This window comes from Saimiri boliviensis, chromosome 8 (genome assembly GCF_048565385.1).
Source record: "Saimiri boliviensis isolate mSaiBol1 chromosome 8, mSaiBol1.pri, whole genome shotgun sequence".
In the NCBI taxonomy this organism is placed as follows: domain Eukaryota; kingdom Metazoa; phylum Chordata; class Mammalia; order Primates; family Cebidae; genus Saimiri; species Saimiri boliviensis.
Window position 1 is genome coordinate 76,802,927 of NC_133456.1, and position 26,518 is coordinate 76,829,444.

At 43.7% G+C, this 26,518-nt stretch overlaps 1 protein-coding gene across 14 annotated transcripts in view; it reads left to right on the top strand.

Moving 5' to 3' along the window:
• LPP (LIM domain containing preferred translocation partner in lipoma) overlaps positions 1-26,518 on the top strand; it is a 736,333-nt gene that overhangs the window by 60,613 nt on the left and 649,202 nt on the right. For 9 of the 14 annotated variants that reach the window (XM_074404687.1, XM_074404684.1, XM_074404695.1 and 6 more), the window contains one exon: positions 9,456-9,578. The exons of 2 other annotated variants lie outside the window; for them this stretch is intronic. The gene's annotated coding sequence lies outside the window, so the exon portion shown is untranslated. 3 more of the 14 variants (XM_074404689.1, XM_074404690.1, XM_074404692.1) reach the window with 3 other exon arrangements.

A 26,518-nucleotide genomic window follows, 5' to 3' on the forward strand; every position in this document is an offset into this window, starting at 1 on the left:
TTTCTCACCTGAAAGAGCAGGTTGCTGTTGATAACATTTAGTTATCAACACAGTGAACATTCAGGCTGTGCTGAGTTCTGCACTAAACATCCTGACTCTAATTCTCCCAACGCTCCGACAAGGCAGTTGCTATTATCCCCATTTTACTTTTGAGAAAATTAAGCCCTAAAGAATTGAGAAAGCTTGTCCGAAGCCCTGTAGCTCTTGGGTAAAGGCATTAGTGACCAATGTGTACTTGACTCCGAAGCCCAGGATGTTAGCCACAGTGTTGGGCTGCTTTCCTTTTATACATTCTGTCGGGCTTCTTCCAGCCGTGGCATGTATTCATCTAATTTTATTAAATCTGTATTGAGTTTCCACTTAGGTGCTTGGCACTGTTCTGGGCTTTATCCCAATACTCGATTTAGAGCAAAGAATAAGACACACGCAACAACGATCCCTTGGAGCTTACACTGTGGTACAGGTGTGTGGAAGAGGCAGATAAAGGAACATTTAAATTAAGAGGGAGTGAGAAGTAACCCAAGGGAGGAGTCACACGAGACGGACGTTCTGACTGAGTGAGCGGGGAAGGGCTCTGGGAGGTCATGTGTAAGCTGAGATCTGAGTGACAAGGAGACGGCCTTGTAGAAGCAGGCAGTGGAGAGGGTCAGTGCGGAGGTCAAGGCCGTGAAGTGGGAAGGGGTTTGTGTTTGAGGCACAGAAGGGGCCTGATGTGCTGGCAGGATGTGGGCTGCAGGGGAAGAAGCAGGAGAAAAGAGCGGGGACTCGTGCGTGGTGGAGAGTCCAGGTGTGATGGGAACCACCTGAGTTATGGGTTCCGGCCGTCTTTCTGGCTGCTCAGGAGGGAACCCAATAGTAAAAGGGAGGCAGAAGTATAAGCAAAAAGGTTAGGCAGCGACTTTTACTGCAGTTCAGGTGAGAGGTGGTGGTCACTTTGACTCGGGCCTAGGAGTTGGGCAGGAGAGAAACAGGTCAGTTCGGGGCATGCTTGGCAGTGGTCCTCTGTAGGATCTCAGGTGTGATTTCCTTCAGAGAAATGTCAAGCTAAATGGGCAGGAATCAGGGAGACTTGGAGGGAAATGAAATAGGTGCTGGGGGTGGGGGCAGAGGGGAAGGGGTTGCACAGATAAGCAGCTGGCATTCCAAGACCAAAGAGTCTGTGTCTCTCACCCCACTCCCGTTTGGTTTCTAACCCTGAGCTTTGGGCCAGCGCACAGAGAACGCAGGCTTCTTGCCTTTGACTTCCCAGCTGAGAGCTGTTGGAATGCCCCAAAATAAGCCCTCCAGAATGCGCAGCTTCCTTCGTCCTCCCTGGGTATTTTTGTAAAACATTCTTTCCCACCAAGAATGAGGAACGTTCAGAGCGATGCTGACTTTATGGGCTGTGTTTAACATACTGTGTTTTCATCATGTGTTGTCTGTTCGCGCAGAGATTTCTGTCTCCTGTAAACTCCATGGTAAAGAGTCTTCAATCTTCATGTGACATGGGTCTGGAAGGCCCAGTGGGAGCCCAGAAGAGCTGGCGCTTGAAAGCCTCTCCTTGGCTTGAGGACCCTGGTTCAAGGGAACCTACCAGACCTCTTTTTTCATTTACATTTGAATTCACAGTTGCTGGCCTTTGGCAGTTCCCTGTAATTCCTTTTAACAGGCTGGGCTTCCCTGCAAATACTTCATTTTTCAGGCCTTTGAGAAGTTAGGTGGGGGGCTGAATCAGGTAGAGAATCCAAAATTCCTGACCAAGCCCTGTTCTCCAGCCACCAGGCCAAAGAAACTTAGCTTGTGACCTCATTCTCCTGGGTATCTATGGCAATCTTATACCATAATTAGCCCAAAGCCAGAAGTGCTCAGAGATCATAAACTACGTCACCTAAAACTCATTTCTGAGGCTTCTTCATGTACCCCTCTTGCAGTCCGTAGTTACCAGGTTTAAAAAAAATTTAGCGTAATCTCTTAAAAACAGTGTTTTGTTACTGCTTTTATTCGAGTTTCTTCTAAAATTTCTTTTATGTTACCTATTCATTGAGTCAATAAACATTTATTGAGTTCTTACTGTATGCCAGGCATTGTGCTAGGTGCTGGGGATTGATTCAAAGATAATTTGGAGGCGTGTGGAAAGGGAGTGGATAATTACAGCACAGTGAGATAAGTGCTATAATAGGGGGATATATAAAGAGCCAGAAATAGCACTATGAATAACATCTTTGAACAAATTGCCTTCTTTTTTCCTTTTGGATTATTCCCTTATGTATATTGCCCAAAGTGGGATTACCGGGTCATTTAAAAGATGAAAACAATTTGGCACAAAGAGATGTAATGACTTGCCTGGGGAATACAGCTCAATTTTCAACAGAGGGAAAAAAAAATTGTTGACAAATCCAGATTTAGATCACTTTACCAGGAAGATCGGGCAGTTTTTATACAACTCTTTCAAGATGGTGGCTTTCAGGGGTGCAGGGTGGAGGGGGAGATTTATTCTAAACATGTTAGCCACGTGTAGGAATCACACGTCCACATATTTAATCTCACAAATGGATTGTTCTCACAAGAACCTAGCTATAGTTATATTATCGTTTCCATTTTACGAATGAAGAAACTGCACCCTTGATAAAAGGAAGTAAGTTGCTCAAAATTCCATAGTGAATAAGTGTAGAATCCAAGAGTCAAGAACAGTTCTTTTTATTCTTTGACTCCTATCCTACTCTCCATGTTGTGTTTACCAACTGAGGGTACCTGTGCTCTAGCCTAGGTCTGGAATTTATTTAATGAGTCACAGAGCCTCTGAAGAAGATGGTCAGACTCTAGGAAATAGATGTAGATTTTCTTCTTCTTCTTTTTTTTTTTTTTTTTTTTTTTTTAGAGATGGGGTTTCACCATGTTGGCCAGGATGGTCTCGATCTCCTGACCTTGTGATCCGCCTGCCTCATCCTCCCAAAGTGCTGGGATTACAGATGTGAGCCACTGCGCCCGGCCTAGATGTAGATTTTCTTACCTCCAAAGTCATAGCCAGGGAACCATGTCCTTCTGTATATTGACCTGTAAGGACTCAAGGGCCCTTCATTCCTTACCCTGGCTCAGATGCTGAAAGGCTATTTGCATAGAGCACGGAATCCCAGGTAAAGCCGAAACCGTGCCACGGTTCTGCTGCGAAACATTGATTATTTTTCTAGTACATAAAAGTATTAAGTAAACACTCCTGCCCCTGGTGTCCAGTACTTGTCGTGACTGGACACCAACATGGGTCCACTGTGGACTTCGTTGATGCTCCTGCTCACGTATCTTTAAATTAGACACATTTTCTGCCAATCTCCAGACATACGCTCACTTTCTCACCCTCATGCCTTAGCACATGCTTTTCCTTTAGCCTGGGATAACCTCTCCAATCTTCATTCATACAATTCCCAATCCTCCTGTAACCTTCTCCACAGATGCCACCTTGGGAAGGGAATAATCCTTGAACACCACCTGCTGTCCCATTCATTAGAAGTGATCTCGGTGTTCTCTGTTCTGCTAACTCAGCCAGTTAGCTTTGAGGCGATAGAGTACAAATGGATGCTGATAATGAGTATGGGATCTGGATTTGCATCCTGGCTGTGACACTTCTCACTGTCAGTCAACCTGCTTCCGCCTGCGTTTTCTCATCTGCCAAATGGGCGTGATAGAATACGTTCTCCCCATGAAAGCCGCCACGTTGGCAGGAGTAGTGTAAAAACGGTCTGATTTCCCCAGTGAGGTCATGTGAATCTGGAATTGTCAACAGTTTTCCTTTCCCTTGCTGTCATTACATTTTCTTTTATGACATCACCTCACGTCACTGTGTGTTATGAAAATGTGCATTGCTATCTGTGCTTCTGTGCCACATGCCCTCTCTTACTTGATGTCTTCTCTCTCCTTCTAGACTGGGAGCTCTTTTAGGGCAGGGAGGGGATTGCATCTTTGAAAGCCTTGACGTGTGGGTACTGCTACAAAGACTCTTTTAAGGGAAAGGAGGATTCCATACAACCTAAGTGGTGACGTTAGCCCAGGCTCGTTACTAATCCCATGCCCGGGTCATGAGGTTTCAGGCCTGGCCGAGAACTCTGTGAACTCTGATATGAAACTTGAGGCATACAGAGTACAAGTGGGATAAGCCTCTGGCTTTGGCTTTTTTTTTTTTTTTTTTTTTGAGAGAGTTTTGCTCTTGTTACCCAGGCTGGAGTGCAATGGCGCGATCTCAGCTCACCGCCACCTCCTCCTCCTGGGTTCAGGCAATTCTCCTGCCTCAGCCTCCTGAGTAGCTTGGATTACAGGCATGTGCCACCATGCCCAGCTACTTTTTTGTATTTTTAGTAGAGACGGGGTTTTACCATGTTGACCAGGATGGTCTCGATCTCTTGACCTTGTGAGCCACCCGCCTTGGCCTCCCAAAGTGCTGGCATTACGGGCTTGAGCCACCGCGCCCAGCTTCTTAAGAGGCAGGAGAAAGGCTGGTTGGAGTCTGTCTCTGGCCCAGCTTCTTCTGATTCAAGGAGTTGGGTGGGGCTGGCAGTTCCCCAAAGGCGGAGGGGTCGTCCTGCTTGGAACATGAGACTTGTTTCTTTCCTGGGCTTTCCAGTGGGTCTGTTCTGTTGGTGAGCGTTTCAGACTTAGAGGAAATGGTCACTGAAGGTATGAGTTAGGAGCAACTCTGAAAGCCATCTTCCCCCCAACTTCTCTGTGAGTGGAGCCACGTGGAGAAGATCCCTTCATAGGTAGCTCTCTTACCGTTGCTATGCTTGGAAACTGAGCACGGAAGGGGATTCATTTCTTAAAGGGATCGGCCTACCATTTTAACTTTCTATTGAGTCACTTCCCGAAACGCAACGCCTGTGGCTGAAGATTCAAGTGCTTTAGAACGTGAGATACGAGGTCCTTCAGGCTCTGGCTGCAGCATTCCTTTCCAGGCTGCAGTCCCACCACATTCCTCCACGTCCCCTGCCACAGGCCTCAGCAGCTTAATCACTTTCTCTGAGAAAACCCTGAACTCATCCTCTTGAAGGCCTTTGCACATCGTGTTCCCTGGGGCTATTTTCCTCCTCCTCGTCCAAGAAATCCTCTTGGGTGTTCAGGCTTCGTTTAGAAGTCGTGTCATCTGCAGAGAACTTTTAGACACTCGAAAGGACATTGCATGTATTCGCGCTTTTAGGCGCTTTTCATTCGGTCTCATGTGTTCCAGTGTGTCCCCGCGCTGAGGCTCTTCAACACCCCCAGGCGTGTCCAACGCCACACCTACACCTGCTAGGTCCACGCACTGCCTTATCAAAGATGGGAGGTGTTGGCAAACCTCTCTTTGGTACACCTCTGAATGGAGAACGTGACATTCGGTTAACAGTTGTGCCAGAGAAGTTTTTCCATAGCCGAGGCTGGGGTTCCCCATGGTTTGTTTGATCATGAGCTTAGCCGTTTGAATTCTGTTTTTGAATTGGTCTGATATCAGCTAATTGTTAACCTTGCTCAGATCTGTTTCCCACATACCAGTAGATGTCTGCTCAGTGCCAGGGTTCGGAGCTTTTTATTTCACTTAAGAACATGTCAGCAAGGCAGAATGCAGGAAAGATTTACCTGCTTTTAACATCAACTTTTAAAAAACATAGTTTGAAATGTAGGCCTTGCTTTTATCCCAAAGCTCCCTGAAATGGAAAAATAGCAGGAGTTGTAAAGGTATATTTCCACTTCTGGCAGAAGAACGGTCTATATTATAGTTATAATTATAAATTAATAAAGCCTGTGGCATGAAACATGATTTTGAATACTGGTGTTCAATCCTGGCTTTACCACTTACTAGCCTGGAGATATTGGGTGAGGGCCTAACTTCCCTGTTCCTCAGTTTCCTCAGTGTTCAATTGGGAAATTTTTCTTATAGGTTGATAGAAAGTTTAAATAACATCTTGGATACGAAATTGAGATTTTATTAGTGTGTGTGTTTCAAAATGTGGATTTGGAGGCCATTTTAAAAGAGCATTTCCAAGGGCCGCACGCAGTGGCTCACGCCTGTAATCCCAGCACTTTGGGAGGTCAAGGTGGGTGGATCATGAGGTCAAGAGATTGAAATCATCTTGGATAACACGGTGAAACCCCGTCTCTGCTATAAATATAAAAATTAGCTGAGCGTGGTGGTGCACGCCTGTAGTCCCAGCTACTCTGTTTGGGAGGCTGAGGCAGAAGAATCTCTTGAACTGGAGAGGCAGAGGTTGCAGTGAACTGAGATCGCACCGCTGCACTCTGGCCTGGCGACAGAGCAAGACTCCATCCTAACAGACTCAGGGAATGTGCATAGCTTACAAGACGCGGTTTTAGTCCATATAAATTAGAATCACAGAACTACAGGCTTTGAGCAATTATAGAAGCCTTAGAAAGGGGTGAATGTGAATTAGTGTATATTGAACGCAGGCTTTGTGCTGCTATACATGCTAAATGTGAGATCCCAGGAAATGTTACATATACCTTGATGGGTAGATGGTATTAACCCTATTTTGCAGACAGAGAAGCCTGAGCTTTTGAGAGGTGAAAATCATTTACACAAGTCCAACATCAAAGCCTGGAACTTCAAACTGCACTCCTGATGGCTTCTAGAAATCCTTTTTCTTTACAGATACGGGAAGACTCCCTTTCACATTGTTGATTTTTTTTTTTCCTCTTTGTCTCTGGGGGCAGCACTAATTCAGGGCCAGTAGAACTGTGAAAATCTGCAGTCTTGATGTCACATAACTTGTTTAATGAATCTAGATGAGTGTCTTGACTTTTCCTGCCAAGAATCTGCTCATAATGTCTCTTGATTTTGAGTTCTTTTGACTATACTCATTCATCAGCCTTTACTTATTTTCTTCTCTTTTGGAGAGATACTTGCCATTGCTCACAATGTTTGAGGTCAGGAGTATATTTGAAGAGGGTTTTATATTTTCCTCAAAAAAAATACAAGTGGAAAATCAAGTTTATTGGCTATTTCATATCATCTTCCTCTGCCATTTACAGGCAACCATGTGGAAGAGGTGGTGGGGTGCTGGGAGTTTGGAGCAATGCTTCTCATCTTGAATCTGTCGCTGACCAGGAAAAGGACTTCAGGCCAACTCCTTCATTCCCTTTTGGGAATTGAGTGTCTTTAGCTGTAAAGAGTGAGGGCACTAAGAGGTGATTCCTAAGATTTAAAAACTCTGCGTGTTTTATGGTGTCAAAACCACTAATTTAGACACGTGATCCTGCAGCTGTTTCTCTGATACTTTTCAATTTTTAGATTTAATCTATTCAACAAGGTATACTTTTTAAAGGAAAGCTTTTATAGACACTTCTGAAATATAATGGGGTGGGGGATAAATGGATGTTAAAAAATAGAAAACAACCAATTAAATAGTATATAGCGTGTAATTCTCCTTGGAAACTTACCACAAAATTGAGAAGCACTTTAACAACTGGTAATTTAAATTGCATTTGAACTCTGCTAATGGTTTGTTTGCATGGGAACTTCAATCATTTCACAGCGGTTCTTTAGCAAAACTGCTTATTCTCTTTATGGAAAAGGAGAAAAAATTATTAAAAGAGGAATTGGCTATGGAAAAGGGAGACCACTTTCATTTGTACGTGGTGGGAAGCTGGAGAGTGTGAGTGAGTGAGACTCCCTCAGGGCCAAGGTGGCGAGCTCTTCCCTTTCAGTGAAGTTTAAAAATCTGGCAAGTCAGATGCGTCTGCTGTTGTAGAAACTGTTGTGATTTGTATCTCTCTCTGCAAGGAGAAGCTTTGGCTTCATGCAGCTTGTGGGTGAGGATAGGGGCAACCTTTTTTTTTTTTTTTTGAAATTTCACTGTTCACAGTTATACTGCTGATTTCCTCACAACCCATTTCTCAGCAGTTTAAAGTTTAAAATGATGCGCCTCTCTCCTTTCAGTGGAAATGGCTTTGAGAATTCCAATGTCCTTGAAGACCACTAGGTCTCAGGAAACTCCTTGCTTTTCTGAGCTGATCTTGATGATACTCCATTTTGCCTACTTGATTTCTTTCTGCTGCTGAGATTACCCGGAGGGTGTTGAGGCAAGTGTTGGAAGCCTGCACGTGTAAGTCCTGGTTTGGCTCTAGGTGTGTCTCGTGTGACGAAGCACAAGTGCTTTTTGGTATCCAGAGTGTTTTGGTGTCCCTTGTCAAAGCGGGCAGGCAGTTGATCCAGCGGAGGAAGCCCTGGGCTGCCTGCCAGTGCTAGTGGGCACCTGAAGCAGCCACCTCCTTACCCAGGCCACCAGCTTCTCTTGTCAGTTGGAAAAGTTAAGGTGGCTCATTTAAAAAATCTCTCCCAACTTTGAACCCGTATTGGTCTTTGAAGACGGAGTGAGATAATAGGCACAAAACAATTGTATGATTGGTTAGGTAACGTTTACAATGACAACGATGAAATGGGTGTGGTAGTTTTTCTGGTGTGTGGATTTCTCCTGCATACGTGAAAGGCAAGTTTTCTAACAGCCCGTGCCTTGGAATGCTTGTCTGTTGGAATACATACTGTGTAATTGTTAGCAAAACAGTAATAGTTTAAAATGAAATAAAACCTGGAATAAGGGCTGTATTAGGCTATTCTAGCATTGCTGTAAAGAAATATCTGAGGCTTGGCAGTCTATAAAGAAGAGAGGTTTAATTGGGTCATGATTCTGCAGGCTGTATAAGCATGGCAGTGGCATCTCCTTGGCTTCTGGGGAGATCTCAGGGAGCTTTTACTCATGGCCAAAGGCAAAGGGCGAGCAGGTGTGTCATATGGTGGAAGCGGGAGCAAGAGAGGAGGTAGACAGGGGAGCTGCCACACACTTTTAAATCACCAGATCTCATGAGAATGCATTCCTGATCACCAGGACAGCATCAAGGCAATGGTACTAAACCATGAATGAGAAATCTCCCCCCACAATCCAGTCACCTCCCAGAAGCCCCACCTCCAACAGCAGGTGTTACAACCCCACATGAAATTTGGGGAGGACACATAGCCAAATGATATCAAGGATGACGTACTAAGAAATGTCAAGACCGTTCATCCCTGTGCTGCTCACTGACTCTCACTTTTCCGGCAAGGAAACTAAAGTTCAAAAGGCACTAGGTCCTATAGTTAGAAAGTTTTCTTCAAACTCAGATTCCTTTCCTTTTTAATTTTGGTATACTATAGGTTTATCTGTTAATTTTTTTCTTCCCTACAGTGTGAGTATCTGCTTTATCTCTTTCACCCCCATTATTAAGACGAAGCCGTTTTCCCAGGAGAGCTAGGAGAGCTGACATATGAACACTGAGACATCAGCATCTTATCCCCATCATTCTGAGACAAAGAACTGAAATAAGAGTTCCAGGATCAGACTAGGGGTTTAGGAGGTATAGAAGTAAGCCACAGCCTCGTCAGAGACTTTATAAACCTGGGAATTTCTGAAGCTGGTTAAGACCCTAGACATACATAAGCAACACCCTTCTTCTGTTTTTCATAGGTGAGAACTTTGAGGCTCAGAGGCAGAGCAGAAGACAGAATCTGGTCATCTGATTCCCTCTGTTCTGCTTTTATCGTTGTTCTACTGGACGCTCATCAGAGGGAAGATATTTTTCCTCAATTGGTGAGTTCCACACACAAAGGTAATACATTTGCCTTTTAAAATCAATGTACATGTTTTCCTGAGTTTTAAACATCAGTGTTTTCCACTTGAAGTACGGGCTTCAGTAACTGGGATGCATTAAGAACGAGAGAAGAACTGAAATGCCCTTCCTTCATTCTTGAGTTGTCTTTATGGCAATAGACAATATATGATCGTGCTAATAAAATGTGTGGCAAAGCAAAGGCCGAGCTCAGCTCTTGGAAGGTGGCATGCATTGAAACTGGAAGAAAATTTGGAGTAATGATTTCAGGTTGCCAGTAATTGCATTGCTTCCTTCTTTCTCATTTGGCATGGAAGAAAGTGTTCATGAAATGGTAAGACCAAAAATGAAAATGTCACTGAATAGTGTTTGGCATTTATGAGGAAAGACAACAATATTGTTATTGAGTGTCTCTTCTTTACCCTTGTGCAAGGCGCTTCTTCTTTTGTGATCTCATTTTATCTTATTTATTTATTTTTTTGAGACAGAGTCTCGCTTTGCTGCCCAGGCTGGAGTGCAGTGGCACAATCTTGACTCACTGCAACCTCTGCCTCCCAGGTTCAAGCGATTCTCCTGCCTCAGCCTCCCGAGTAGCAAGGACTACAGGCACACACCACCATGCCTGGCTAATTTTTGTATTTTCAGTAGAGAGAGGTTTTGCCATGTTGGCCAGGCTGATCTCAAACTCCTGACCTCAGGTGATCTACCCACCTCAGCCTCCCAAAGTCCTGGGATTAACAGGTGTGAGCCACTGCGTCCAGCCTCATTTTATTTTTGTAACAACCCTTTGGGGCAGGGCAGGCTAAATATGCTTAGGCAAAGGGTGTGAGCCTTTGTCTTAAAGGGCCTGCTAGAGCTTCACTGGGATGTGTGTGCAAATCCTGTTATGTGCTCAGGAAGGAGAACCATGACCAGGTAAGGTAAATTTTCCCTTGAGTTTTGGAGCACCTCTGTACTTAGTGGGTAGAGTAAAACACTGTGTTCTAAAAAATGGGGGTGGTGGAAAGAATCAACAGTGTGGAATGCCCTGGGCTGTAATGAAAGCTGAGGAAATGAGCCAGCGAATTCTGGGTGAAACTTCCACTTAGCATCCTGGATCGATGGTCCCTGTGCTGAGGCCAATTCATGTATGTCCCCAGCAATGGCATGGTGCTGTGTAAACAATACGCTTCACATATTTGTGGTGTAGTTTTTCAGAACACAGAAGATGCTGTTGTGATGGAAAAAAAAAACCAAAAACGAACTTTATTTAAAAGTGTGACTGAGTTTATAGTTGTGTTTTGTCTCTCTGTCTTAATCAGTGTGTCTTAAAAGTATAACTGACTATGTGCCTATTGATGTATATAATGTGAAAGGCTGGGAACCACTGGTTTGATGCATAAACCCTAGTGTCTGTTAAAATTTCAAACGTGGTCATGAATATTTTCCCCTTAGCATACAGTTTAAGTATCAAATGAAAACTCTTTGTTACCTGCCCTACATCTTGAATTTTTCCAGTGTTTATAATTAAACGATGACAAATTTGAAGCTTTGCACTTGGGTTTAAAAAAATCAAATGTGTAGTGACGGAATGGGAGAGTTTTTTTTTTAACAGGAGCGAACTGGAAAAGACCTAGGAGTCTTTGTTGTTCATAAGCTAATTCTGAGCCAGCAGTTGGGAGTGGCTTCGAAAATGCCAAAGTGGTCTGTCTTAGCCTGCGTTCAGTAGAGTGTGGCATCTAGAATGAAGTGGGTGGGTGCTTCTGCAAACCTAGAGCGCCTGGAAGCTGGCAAGTCCAGAGGTCATGTGAGCCTCAGGCACAGTTTGAACAGGACTCCAGCTCTGTTTCTCTGCAGTGCGTCTTGCTCTGCCTTTTTTATGCCTGAGATTCATCCTCGGAATGTTTTACGTCATGGGTCATGAGATGGCTGCTTGCTGAAACTCGTAGACATCCCTCTTCCCATTCTGGGGAAAGAGCGTGGTTTGCTGTGTTATCATAGGTTTGGCTGTGTATTTCTGAACCAGTCATTGAAGCCAAGAGAATGGGATTATGCTAATATGAGCCAGGATTCTCCTGTAACTGAATTTGGACACGGTCCCTTCCAAATCTCACAGTACATGCACAGTGGAGAACAGGTGGCCCCTTGTATCTGGGTGCTATTAGGGGAAGGAGAGAGGACTGGAAGCTCTGTGGGCAACCATAGGCCTTCTGCAAACCTCTTTAACCTCCGGTCAGAGCCCCTCTAGAGAGCTGGGCTTTAGTTCCTGCCTCACCTTCTGAAAAGGCATGAGCCAGCTGGACTCTCTACACGAGGTTGCTGAAGAGAACCAGGAATGATGGCCGACTGGGAACTGTTACGGGAATGAGACCGTGGATTCTGCCACAGGATTCTGGGGCACACGTGCTTACGCTCTTCGAGAACATAAAACCTGGGCAGGAGAAGTCCTGCATCACTTGTTCATGTGTGTGTCTCCAGAGTCTGCTGGGGTCTCCGGCATGAGATAGGTACAACGTGCATTTTTATGGATAGAATAATTTGGGAAGGTAGTGAGGGTCCCTTTCTTGAAGGGTGTTCTATCAGGTGTTGGCTGATGCTCCGTTGGGGAGTTTTAGGAATTGTAGCACAGACGAGGCCAGACTACGGGTTTTCTGAGAATGAAATGAATGACTGGACAGGCTGGGCGTGGGGTCTCACATCCGTAAGCCCAGGGCTTTGGGAGGCCATGGCAGGAAGATCGATGGAGGCCAGGATTTCGAGACCAGCCTGGACAATGTGGCAAGACCCTGTCTCTACAACTAAACAAGCAAAAAACTCAAATGACTGGACAGAAAACGACTTCTGGGGCCACATGACCTAAGAAGTTTGTGACTGCGTAACAAGGCAGTGAGTACAGTGGGGTGGCCTAACAGAAGTCTTGACAAGTATGTGATGTGCAACCCTAGAAGAACAACATCCTCTCACCTTTATTTTCTTTGATCTGAGAATTAGAAATAATAATCATGGCCCTGCCTACCTCTCCTGTGTGCTTAGAGCCAGCACATTGTTAATGCCAACCTGCTTTGTAAACTATAAAGTGTACTTCCTCTATGTTAGGTTATTACAGTTGTTTTCTTCCTTAAAGACTCATCTTGAATATAAAGAAAAAGGCAACGTACATCCAGTGCCCAACACTGTATCCGGAACATTCATTATCCATGCTTGGTGTATGTCCTTCCTGCCAACCTTGCACCTCATCCTCCTGAGGGTTGGATGGGCACGAACTTGTCCTCAATCCTGCAGCAAGACCTGCAATGTTGCTTAATAATGCTGGTTAAAGTTGAAGTAGAATGATGTTATTATTATTTTTCACATTCATTTTTGCCTGAGACAGGAGGTAGAGGGAGGTAAATTCAGAAACCTAGGAGTCTCAGTGCTTGAGAGACCCCATAGAAGCTTCAGTCTAGCCCATTTAGCTTCTTACTTTGTTAGATGAGATAATCACACCTGCTCCAGGCGTGACTAGCCCAGTGGGAGTCAGGAAGGAAATTATTTCCCTCTGTTGCTAGCTGTTTACAATTGCCGACCGTAGCCAAGGGCTTTCGGTTTTAATATTTCCTCTTTGGGCCTCAGAAGTATCAGTATTAGTCTCCGCCGGAAGCAAAGCATCGGTCACTTCCGTTAGAGGTGAATGTCTTGGCTGTCTGTCACTACTCAGTCAGGTGCTTTCTGGGCACATGTGAGCGTTTGCTCAGCCAGCTTTTATTGCTTTTACGTTATTTGCTTCAAAACTTACAAGAGGATTTGTCAGGTCTGGTGACCTATCCAGTCTCCCGAAACTCTATGGTTCTTCATGTAACCCAGGGATGTCTTGTAGGAGCTATGTGTCCTATCCATGAAAGTCAAAAGGAGTGGTATCTCTTTCTCGCTTTTGCTTCCTTCCTCCTGATTCCACATTCTTCTATTTCTTGGCTTCTGACACAGTGGATATACTTTACCTTAGCCATGGCTTTAGGGGATCAGAATTCTCAGGTCTTCCTCATTGGGTTGCTGTGTGGTAGACAGAGTCTGAAGTGTGAATGGATAGAAAGACCTTTGTAGATTGCGGCCAAGTATTTACCCCTGGTTCATAGAGTATGTGTTTGCCGTGCTGATGTCAGTGTTTGTCTGGATGTTAGTGAACCTCGTGATCTTTAGGAAACTACATGAATTAGGATCAGTCCCTGACCTTGAGAAGCTTATAGTCAGGGAAAAAGATAAATACATAAGAAGGAAATACACATGAGAAACATATTCTTTATGGTACGCATTATTAACCATCAGATATGTTTCAGACCTTAGGCTCAGTGCTTGGAAAATTGGGAGGTAAATTATAGTCTCTGATCTCATGGGGCATGGATGAAGGATTGGGAGAGTGGAGATCACGGGAAACTTTGGGGGAGGTTTCTGGGAGTATTGAAGCTGATCTCAGTGAGTCGTGGAGTTTTATGACACAAGTGAGCCACGGAACTCAGTGAGCCACGGAACTCAGTGAGCCACGGAGCTTTATGATGCAAGCCCAGGTGGTTGGCAGGTCGGGCCTTTGGCCACAGTTTGCACCACTGAGGTGGACAGGTTGTAAAGGCAGATATAGCTGATACCAGAATACAGCTGGACAGGCAAGAAGTGTCTCACCTCCCACATCTAGTTCAGTCTCCAGCTCATTTCCCACCAACATGCTGCTGCAGAAGGTACTGTGTTGACTTTGTGGGGCAATGTGATTACATGCATGGTCATCTCTCTATGGCGTGAGCGTGCCTGTGTGTATGTCACCAAGCTGGAATACATCGCTGCGATTTTGGGGATGAAGATTTCTTTAAAGAGTTCCTGTTACTGAATTTCTTATGATCTACTTCCTATGCTTCATGAAAAATGGTGATGTTTAAGATAATCCAGGTCTGGGCATTTCAAACTTTGATGCAATATTCGTTATCTATTGTCGTATAATAAATTACCTCCAACTCAGCCCTGTAAATCAAGAGGCATTGATTAGGCTGGGCATGGTGGCTCATGCCTGTAATTCTACAGTTTGGGAGGCCGAGGCAGGCAGATCGCTTGAGGTCAGGAGTTCGAGACCAACCTGGCCAACATAATGAAACCTCGTCTCTACTAAAAATACAAAAATTAGCCAGGCATGGTGGCATAATTCCAGCTACTCAGCAGGCTGAGGCAGGTGAATCACTTGAACCCAAAAGGCAGAGGTTGTAGTAGGCCAAGATAGTGCCATTGTACTCTAGCCTCGGCGACAGAGTGAGACTCTCAAAAAAAAAAAAAAAAAAAAGAAGCCTTGATTAATATTATCTTACAGTTTCTTAGGTCTGAAATTTGGGAACAGCTTGGATGGGTGCCACAAAATCTCTTACCACATTGCAGGCCAGGTGTTGCTGGACCTGCCGTCTCACCGGAAGGCCAAACTCCGGAAGTTCTACTTGCTCCCAAGCTCATCACATGAGGGTTGTCAGGATTTAGTTTCCCACAGATGACTGGGCTGAGGACTTGTTTCTTGCGATGTAGGACTCTCCACAGGACAGCTCACATGTGGCAGCTGTCTTCCCTCAAAGGGAGTGAGCAAGAGAGAGTCCCCGAGAGGCAAGTCACAGTCTTTTTATAAGTTAATCCTGGAGGTGACACACTGTTCCCTCTGCCTCATTCTTTTTACTAGAAGCGAGTCACCAAATCCAGGCCACATCGAAGGGGAGGGATCACACAAGGGTGTGAATACCAGGTGGTGGAGTTACATGGAGCCATCTTAGGGGCTGTTTCCCACAGATACCCCGGGTTTACATGGGTGTGCTAAGGTGATCCTGGGGGTTGCCTTAAGCTACTGAATAAACCCAGCACAACTCTGTGGATCAGTTTTACTTGGAGACATTTTTGGGGGAAAACTTCATTTGAAACTCTGGACAGAAGCGCATAGATACATAATAGCATGGGCTGTAAAACTGTCGTGGCTTTTAAGAGGAAAAGCACAAGATTTCAATTCATGCTGTGTTCCCTTACCTCTACATTTTTGCCCTCCTCAGCAGTTAGAGCTGCTTTGGTAGAAATGCTTAAAAGTTCTTGCCTGAGCCCTTTGCTCTATGCATGAGGCACCAAGACTTGGAAAGGGGACAGGCTTTGCAGGGCCACAGTCCCAAGGTAGTCAAGGGACGAGCCATCCGCAGCTCCTCTCCATGCCCCGCCTTCCACCACTCCACACGGTCTCGGCTGCATCATGAGTCTATGCAACTTTTAGCCATATTTTCTCTTCTTTTCTCAACCTCTCTCGTGTCCCAGAAACAGATTGGGAAAAATAGGTCAAAAATTGGAGTCTTGAGCTTTGATTTTGTCCCTTTAGGTAAATTTCAGGGATCTGCGTCTCCTGGTGGGCCATGCTGTGTCCTGAGAAGTTGCATAAATCAATATTACCTGGCTCAGACAGTGTGTCTCTGCAGTTATGAATAACATTTGTATTAGGACCAGAGAGCTGATATACAACATTACTTTGAGACTGTCAAGACCAGACATAAAACCTCAGCCAATACCCTCTGTCTGGCAGGGAGCTTCTTTCCCAGATCATCCTTCTCTTCCCCTTACCAAAGGAGTCCTTTTCAAAATCAAGCTTGGCAGTTTATGTTATAGAAGATGACAGGTTCCCTCAGGGTCCATTTTCACATAACTAGAAAAATTGATGGAAATTGGAGAGCCTTAAAATTATGGTCAAGCTTAGTGACTTTACAGTCCAAATGAGGAAACTGCAGCTTTGGTCACTGAGAATGTGGGTGACCAGAATGTGAATCCTGCTGTGCCTGCTCCATGGTCCCCTTCAACTCTCAGCATGTTTTAAAAAAATATTCATCTTGTTATTTTGTTTTTGAGACAGCGTCTCGCTCTGTCACTCAGGCTGGAGTGCAGTGGGATGGCTCACTGCAACCTCCACCTCCTAGGTTCAAGCAATTCTCCCGCCTTCACCTCCTGAGTAGCTGGGATTAGCGACACCCACACCTGGCTATTTTTTCTTTGTATTTTTAGTAGAGAGGGGACTTCACCATGTTGGTCAGGCTGGTTTTGAACACCTGACCTCAAGCGATTCACCTGCCCCGGCCTCCAAAAGTGATGGAATTCTAGGCGTGAGCCACCACCCCAGTCCAACTCTTCCTGTTCTTAAAGTGTTTTCTCTCTATTATTTCTTTTTTATTAAACGTACATAGTAGAGGCTGGGTGTGGTGGCTCATGCCTGTCATTCCATCACTTTGGGAGGCCAAGGCGGTTGCATCACCTGAGGTCAGGAGTTCGAGACCAGCCTAGCCAACATGGTGAAACCCCGTCTCTACTAAAAATACAAAAATTAGCCAGGCGTGGTGGTGGGCATCTGTAATCCCAGCCATTCAGGAAGCCGAGGCAGGATAATCACTTGAGTCCAGAAGGCAGAGGTTGCAGTGGGTCAAGATTTTGCCACTGCACTCCAGCCTGGGCCATAAGAGCAAAACTCCATCTTCAAAAACAAAAACTAAAAAAAAGTACATGGTAGGAAATAGAGTTTTCATTGGACAAGGACACCATGGTAAAGAGCAATTTGGAGTAGGAAGACTATCACATGAGTCACAGAATCCTACCTAGTTGACTTAGTTTTTTAACCTGTTTTCGCTTCTGCAAACCATGGAGTTGAATAGTGCCTACTTCATGGAGTCTTTGGGGCTCTCAAAGCAGCACGTTATCTATGAAGTGCCTGTTGAGTGTGGTACTTCTCACATAGTGGGTACACATTAAATGTTAGTTTCTGATCACCCCTAGGAGTCTTTAGCCCTTTGCTGGAGACCACCCTTAGTTCTTTTCTTTGTTAGGCCATTATATCATATTCTCTTTACTCTTTACCTTGGCTTGGCCCAGACCTGCAGCATTTGTGTTTCGGTCACCCCAGCTTCACGTTTCCTGAATAACTGATAGCCTCAGCATTTCTAATTTTGCATAACTCCCAAGACGTAAGTACAAACATCATAATGTGCTCATATTTTCTGATACTTGGATAATTAGTGGCTCTGGCATCAAAATCTTTATATACTGTGTTTCATGAGGAAGATCTGTTGGGCATTACTACTTAAAAGTAAGTGTTGATTTTTTTTTTTTTTTTTTTTTTTTTTTTTGAGACAGAGTCTTGCTCTGTCACCAGGTGCCTGGCTGGAGTGCAATGGCGCGATCTCTCGGCTCAGTGCAATCTCCGCCTCCTGGGTTCAAGAAATTCTCCTGCCTCAGCCTCCCAAGTAGCTGGGACTACAGGCGTGCTCCACCATGCTCGGCTAATTTTTGTTTTTTTTCAGTAGAGACAGGGTTTCACCATGTTGGCCAGGATGGTCTCGATCTCTTGACCTCGTGATCTACCCGTCTTGGCCTCCCAAAGCGCTGGGATTATTATAGGCATGAGCTACCATGCCCAGCTGTTAAGTGTTGATTTTAATGACAAGACTGTCTAGTCCAGAGGGTGAACTCTACTCAGGCGCCATTAGCAACCTCTTCATCTGTAAATGGAAGTGTCTCTGGGACCTGCTCAGCTCTGACCTGCTTTGGGTCCTTTCTGGACTTCTGCAGGATGAGATCACCTCACCCTGGTTCAATGGCAACTGGCTTGAGTTATATCAGTTATTAAAAATGATCTAATATTTTCCTTTTAAATCTGGGGCTCTGGCTCATTCTATGATTAAGCTGGTGATTTATTTATAATATGGTACGAGATGGCTGCAGCCACTCTATGATGTAATCTAAGAATGACATGAAAACAAAATAGGCTTTTACATAATGAAAGTATTCCTGTAATACAGTTTATAGCAAGGCTTTTTTTCCCCCATTGAGAATGGAGATTATATGTGTATATATATATATATATATATTTGTTAATCTTTTTGAGACAGCGTCTCACTCTGTTGCCCAGGCTGGAGTGCAGTGGTGCAGTCTCGGCTCACTGCAACTGAGAATGGATATAGTCTTTCCTTTTGCTTCCACTCCTTTTAAAATCTTCTTTTTCCATTTATGACACTAAAGGCCTTTAAGTTAGTTTTTAGAACTCAGCATTTACAACTCCACAAAGTCTCTGGTTACTCTTTCAATCTTGTCATTTTCTTTGTTCCTCAGCCCCTGCTGCCACCCTCCATGACGTCTGTATGTAGCTGCTACTCACCCTGGCTCAACACTCCACAGTCCTCACCATTCCTCTGCTTATGCTGTTTCTTCTGCTGGAATGCTCACCCCAATCCTAACTTTTCTTCTCCTAAAGGCATACTCCACCGGTTCCTACAAATAGCATCCTTCTGTGGCCAGCTCAAATGCCTGTCTTCCTCTAAGCCTCCTGTGCTGCTCCTGCCCCTTGTTAGAAATGCTTTATTTATATCTCCTATGGAACTTAGTGCAATAGCAAACCCCCACCCCTACTCTAAGGGCTGTTCACAGACTACCAGAGTTAAAGGAGAAGTGACTCAGGAGTGTGGAGAAAGAGGCTTTGATAGTTCCAGGTCTGCTCCTCATCATGAGACCTGGGCAGTCCTGGTTCATCTTCGTTGTTAAGTTTTGCTCAGCCGAGGAACGAGTGGTTTGGATTTCATTTCTCATGGCCAAATGATGTGTTGGTAGTGGTTCCTTGAGGTGCTGTGTTGAGAAGCACTCTGAGGCTGCATTCTGACCGAGTTAATGATCACTTAGGAATATCGCCATGGTTGTGGGCAAGGAGTGGAGAATGAACGCACACAAGAGATATCTGGGCTGCTTTTGGACTCGGTGATTTAAATGACTCTTTTTGTTGTACCTTCTGGAATGCTTTGATTTACTGACTTGTAAAGTGTCTTAAAGATCACACAGCCCATTAGGTTTTAGAAGCTGATTCTTTGATATAGAGATAGTTAAAAGCTACATATTCTAGTTTCACATTGATCCAGGTAGGCTGGCTGTGGGAGATGAAAAGCTAGAATAAGAAGTTCTAGAAGATCCGTGACTTCTTGAAAGCACAAGACTACTCAAATTCTGTGTGTCTTTGAGGTTGAGCGGGGTCACCTTTCACCTCTTCATCTTCTTTGCTTCCTAGGAGCTATAATGTCCATACTATTCAAATTTATGTCAAAGATGACAGTTCAAGGTCAAGGTCAGAAAGGCAGGTGATCCTACCAGGGTCTGAATTGGATCAGCGTTACCCCATGAATCCATTAGATCTCCTGTTCCCCTTCTTCCAGCTTCAGACAAAATGCTTAGCTTTCTGCAAAGATCCCAATTGCCTGAGCAGTAGGTTAGCTCGGCAACCAGGTGATTGAACAGTGGGACAAGAATAAAGGAAGGAAAGGAAGAGGGCATTTTAGGATGGCTGAAAGTGTTGGAAACTTGAACCCTAGAGGCATGAAGAAGGGACTGGAAATGCTTAGTGTGAAGAAGAAATAAAGGGGAGGGAGGAGGAGAGAGCAGAGCAGGTGGCGGTCTCGTAAGGCTGCCATGGAAGAGATGCACACCCACTTTTGGGGACCTCTGAAAGAGTTCTGGCAGCAGTGGGTTGGAAGAAATGGAAAGATGGTATGAGAAAGACTGTTTCAATATTAAGAGCACACCACAGACGGGATGTGCCTTTCGGGGTCAAAGTTCACCATCACTGCAGGTGTTTAGGTGGGGCTGACCCAATTAGGTATTTTGTATTTTAGATATTTTGTGGAGGGAATAAAGCATTACACTTGATGACTTTTAAGGTCCTTCCTGTCTTAAGAGTCTAGAATTTTTTTAGACATGTTTTCTTGTGCAGTAAAATAATTTCCATTTTAAAATGAAGACTTTAATGGAGTAAAGTGATTGTTCCTTTCTCCCTAATCTTGGCACATGTAAGTGCTGACTTATCTTGGGCAATCTCTTCTCCACTTAGCATTATTAATGAAGGAAAGGAGACTAACTGAGGATGTCTTAGAATTTTTTTGTGCTAATGTATTTTTGAAGATGATTTCTATGTTTCTTTTCAAGGTAGTTCCAGAGAAGTCTCTTCTATAGGCCTCTTCCAACCACCATCTCCGATTGACAATAATTTGCTTTTTTTTTTTTTGTACCACCCTTGTTTATATGTTCAATAGAGCATTCATGCCACTTTGCTCTGCTGTATAAACCAGTTTTCACAATCTTTCTTCTCCTCTAGATTAAAGAAGCTCCTTGAGAGCATAAATTTGGTCTTTTTCTATAGGAGGTCCCATGCCATCTAGTATAATGGTTTGCAAACAGTAATAATGGCGACTCACATTCACTTAACTGTTTACTGAGCACCTACTATTTGCTAGGCACTATTCCAGGTGTTGGGACTAGAACAACTGTAAAAAAAAAAAAGAGAAAAATTAATAAGTAAATATGTAATATTTACACTGTGATCTATTCGTTTGGTGCAAAAATAATTGCTCTTTCCACCATTACTTTTAATGGCAGAACCCACAATTACATTTACACCAACCTAAATGTATTAAGAAAAGAGGTTAAAGGCATGAAGAGTAGGGAGGACACAGATGCAGATTAATTGGCTTGAGAAGGTCTTGATGGTAAGAGTATCTGTGAACAGAGACCTGAATGAAACGAGGTAGCAAGCCAGAGATGGACGGGTGGGAGGGACTGGGGAAGAGTGTGTAGGACTGACCGAAAGCAAATGCAAATAACCTGAACTGAAGCGTGCTTGGGACATGCCGCAAACGTGAGGAGGTTAGTGTGGCTAGAGTGAACCATGTAAAAGTGGTCATGCATGCTAAATAGTTGCAACAACGCGTACAGGCATCCATCAGAGACATTCTGGGTTCAGATGCGGACCAGCACCACAATAAAACGTATTGCAGTGAAGCGAGTCATACGAAATTCTTGGTTCCCAGTGCATATAAAAATTATGTTTATGCTATACTGTAGTCTATGAAGTGTGCACTAGCATTATGTCTAAAAAACAGTGTACATACCTTAATTTAAAGAATGTATTACTGAAAAATGCTAGCAATTATCTGAACCTTCAGTGAGTCCTACTTTTGCTGATGGAGGGTCTTGCCATGATGCTAATGGCTACTGACTGATCAGGGTGGTGGTTGGTGAAAGTTGGGGTGGCTGTGGTAATTTCTGAAACTGGGACAACAATAAAGTTTGCCACGTCAATTGACTCTGCAGAAAAAGAGTGCTATCAAGCAGTATCACGTACTCCTAGAAGGATTTCTCTGTAGCATGTGATATTGCTAGATATCATTTTACCTTCAAGAAAACTTCTTGCAGAATTGGAGTCAGTCCTCTCAAACCCTGGATCTGCTTTATCAATTACGTTTATGGAGTATTTGACATCCTTGGTTGCCATTCAACGATATTCGCAGAGTCTTCATCAGGAGTACATTCCATCTCAGGAAACCATTTGCCTTGTTCATCTGTAGGAAGCATCTTCTCATCCGTTCAAGTTGAAACAAAAGTTTATAGCAACACAGTTCAGTTCACTTCTAATTTTCTAGTTCTCTTCCTATTTCCACCACTTCTTCAGTTACTTCCTCCTCCGATCTTGAACCACTCAAAGTCACCCATGAGGATTGGAATAAACTTCTTCCAATCTCCTGTTAATGTTGATATTTTGACCTTCCCTTATGAATCATGCATGTTCTGAATGGTGTCTAGAATGGTGAATCCTTTTTAGAAAGCTTTCAATTTACTTTGTCCGCATTCATCTGAGGAATCACTATCGATGGCAGCTAGAGCTATATGAAATGTATTTGTTTTTGAAGTTGTGTTATATATATACACACACATACATACATATATATATATATTTTAATTGTACTTTAGATTCTATGGTAGATGTGCAGATCATGCAGGGTTATTGAATAGGTACTTACATGGCAAGGTGGTTTGCGGCATGAAATGTATTTTTTTTTGAGACGGAGTCTTGCTCTGTCGCCAGGCTGGAGTGCAGTGGCGCAATCTTGGCTCACTGCAGCCTCCGCCTCCTGGGTTCAAGCGATTCTTCTGCCTCAGCCTCCCGAGTAGCTGGTACCACAGGCGCGTGCCACCACGCCCGGCTAATTTTTTTGTATTTTTAGTAGAGACGGGGTTTTACCATGCTGGCCAGGATGGTCTCTGTTGACCTCATGATCCGCCCTCCTCGGCCCCCCAAAGTGCTGGGATTACAGGCATGAGCCACCGTGCCTGGCCAAAATGTATTTTTTTAAATAATCAGACTTGAAAGTTGAAAGGACTCCCCGATTCGTGGGCTTCAGGATGGATGTTGTGTGAGCAGGCATGGAAACATTAATCTCCTTGTATATCTCCATCAGAGACCTTGCGTGGCCATGTATGAGCAGAAATATTTTGAAGGAAATCTTTTTTTTCTCTCTCTTTTCTGAGCAGTAGGTTACAGTGGACTTAAAATATTCTGTAAACCATGCTGTAAACAGATGTGCTGTCATGCAAGCTTTGTCATTCCATTTATAGAGCACAGGCAGAGTAGATTAAGCATAATTCTTACGGGCCCTAGGATTTTCAGAATGGTAAATGGGCATTTGCTTTGACTTCAAGTCACCAGGCACAGTAGTCTCTCTAACAAGAGAGTTAGCCTATCCTTTGAAGCTTTGAAGCCAGGCATTGATTTTTTTTTTTCTAGCTCTGAAAGTCCTAGATGGCATCTTCTTACAATATAAGGCTGTTTCATCTACAGTGAAAATCTGTTGTTTAGTGTGTATCTTCCTCAGTGATCTTAGCTAGATCATCTGGATGACTTGCTGCAGCTTCTCCGTCAGTGCTTGCTGGCACTTTTTGTACTTTTATGTTAGGGAGACATCTTTTTTTTGTAAGCCTCAGGAACACATCGCTGCTAGCTTCAGATTTTTCTTTTGTAGCCTCCTCACTTCTCTTTGCCTTCATAGAATGAAACAGAGTTAGGGCCTTGGTCTGGATTAGGCTTTGACTTAAAGGGAATTTTGTGGCTGGTTTGATCTTCTATCCAGATCACTCAAACTTTCTTCGTATCAGCTATAAGGTTGTTTTACTTTCTTATCATTCCCGTGTTCACTGGAATAGCACTGTAAATTTTTTTTTTTTTTTTTTTTTTTTTATATGCACATCTTGGCTGTTTGGCACAAGAGGCCTAGCTTTTGGCCTATCTTGGCTTTGACATGCCTTCCTCACTAAGCTTAACTATTTCTAGCTTTTGATTTAAAGTGAGAGATGTGCTACGCTTCTTTTCACTTGAACACTTCAAGACCCTTGCAGGGTTGTGAACTGGCCTAATTTCAGAATTACCGTGGGAGATGGGAAGTCCGGAGGAGAGACATGGGAATGGCTGGTGGGTGGAGCAGTCAGAGCACACCTGTTTATTGATTAGATTTGCCATCTCATATGGACATGGTTTGTGACACCCCAAAATAATTATGATAGTCACATCGACAAAGATCACTAATCACAGATCACCATATTACATACAATAATAATGAAAAAGTTTGAAGTATTGTGATAATTACCAAAAGGTGACAAAGAGCCATGAAGTGAGCACATGCTGTTGGAAAAATTGTACCTAAAGACTTGCTTGATACAGAGTTGCCACCACAAGCCTTCGATTTGTAAAAAAAAAAAAAACAAAAACAAAACAAAAACAAAAACAAAAACACATTATCTGCCTACTACAATACAGTGAAGTGCAATAAAACAAGATATGCCTTTATTTGTTATGTTTATTATTTTTTTTTTGTCTTTTTGTTTTTTTCCTTTTTGTGGAGAAAGGGGTCTCGCTATATTGCCCAGGCAGGTCTCAAACTCCTGGGCTCAAGGTGTCCTCCTGCCTCTGCCTCCCTAAGAGCTGGGATTACAGGCGTGAGCCACAGCGCCTGGCCGCCTTTATATGAGAGACGTGGGAATGGCTGGTCAGTGGACAGTCAGAGCACACCTATTTGTTGATTAAGTTTGCCGTCTCATATGGACAGCTTGAAGATGCTCAGAAAAAAATAATAAATTGCCTTTGTGATTTAAAGAATCCATGTAAATCTAGCAAAAGAATGACAAGACGTATTTCTGTTTTTCAGCTTTAAGAGATGGGGCAGTGGATTAGGAGCAGGACGGTAGTGGTGGGCAGCTCAGAACAAGTCCAGTTGCCGTGGGGTTTACCTCCCACCTGTAGCTTCTCCACGGCAGAGATATCTCCACTCAGGTTCTCTGCGCCTGCGGCAGGCACACCTGCAGGGTTGCTTTGGCCCTGGGTGCGGATGGGCAATCGTATGCCTAATCACCCATTCAGGCACACACTTACTTGTTTTCCACATGCAAATATGGGCTTTTTGCGGATGAATTTAATACTGCTGTTGCTTCCTCATTTTATTTAAAACAAAACAAATGGCCAACCGTGTCAGTTGAGGGTAGCAAATAGAAACATGAGTATTACGGTCTTTGCTGTTTATGTCCATGACACGGCTGAAAGGAATCCCAGGCAAATCAGTCTTTTCTGTGCTCGATTTTATTTTTACTTTATATTGCCTTTTCTTACGGTCACTCTTGGTTTTAACAAAAATTTTAAAGAAGGCTGTCGCATTCCTTTCTCTTATTTTACCAATATTTCAGGCACCTTAATTGTATTTTGTGGTTTCTGCCTTTGATATTTTTAGTTTCCGAACTTGGGGCCCATTGTCTGAAAGAAAAGGCATTATGGAGTCTCCAAAAGTCATTGGCAGGTGGTGTCTGCAACTTCCTTAGCTTGGAAATAAACAAATAAACAAACACAAATTAGAAGTATTTGCCCTATTAGTGCGCTGTTAGTATTGATTGCGGAACTCATGCAAAAAATCACTTTCATTTATCTGGGAGGTTATATGTCAACACCAGTACAGTCAAGACAGCTTGGATGGGTGTCTCCTTTCCGTTCTCATGAAAATTCAGGGCTCTAGGATAGGATATCAAAATTGGTAGATAATCTGCAATTTATTTTATCTCAAACACCTCACTTTACAGTTAGAGAAACTGAGGCCCAGAGGTAAAATGAGTTGTTCAAGGTCTCAGAGAGCAAGAAGTAGAGATGGGACTCCAGCACCTAGATCGGTGGTATTGCTGTCCCCTAGTTCATGGAGCTGGCAGATGGTCATCCCTGTGAACTGGGATGACGGAGAGACTGCTGGACCCTTCAGAGGATCTCATCTCAAGGTGGGGTTTATGTGTAAATAGTATCTGTGTGTTTCATTTTCCTTTCATAAACTGATCTGAAAATCCTTTTGGCATCAAACTTTAGGTCAAAAAGTAGTGAGGGGGAATGTGGGTGGGACTTGCTTACAGCTCGCCTAACAAGGTTGTTAACTGCATAAGAGTCAGGAGTTTTGGGTAAGTCTGTTTGTGTGTGTGAAAGAGAGACAGAGGCAGAGAGAGAGAGAGGTAAAGAGGGACAGATGGAGAGGGAGAGGTCAGATTGATTGATACTGGCAACTTCATAGGCAGAGAAGTTCTGAGTTAGAAGGAAGTCTAGTTTGTACTGAATTTGACTGCTTTATTTTGTAGTGAAGGAAATTGATGTGTCTAGAGTGGTTAAGAGCCTTACTCAAAGCCATTCCACTGTAACTGAGTGGTTAGAATATCAGACCAGCAACATACTTGGGTAGAAACTTTTATTTAAAAAGCATAATCATAACTATCCGATCGTATTTACTGGTTAACTGGTGAGGCTGCCTAGGTGGGATAACACATCTACCTTCTTTGGGATTCTTCCCTCAGACATGGTTTTGGTGGGAGGAGCATGGGAAGGGCAGAGGAGCTGCAAACACGGGGATGCTCTGTCATCCGCAGCATGAGCAGACATGTGAGTAGCGATTAGAAACACACTTAGTGAATGAACCTCCCCGTTGGCTGTATTAAAGTAATCCTCTGAAAAAGTTAGGTGTGGAGAGCAAGGCCAGTTAAGGAACATTTTGTGGATCTTTTATCTGTCCTTAACTATATGATTCTTTTATTTTTAAATGTA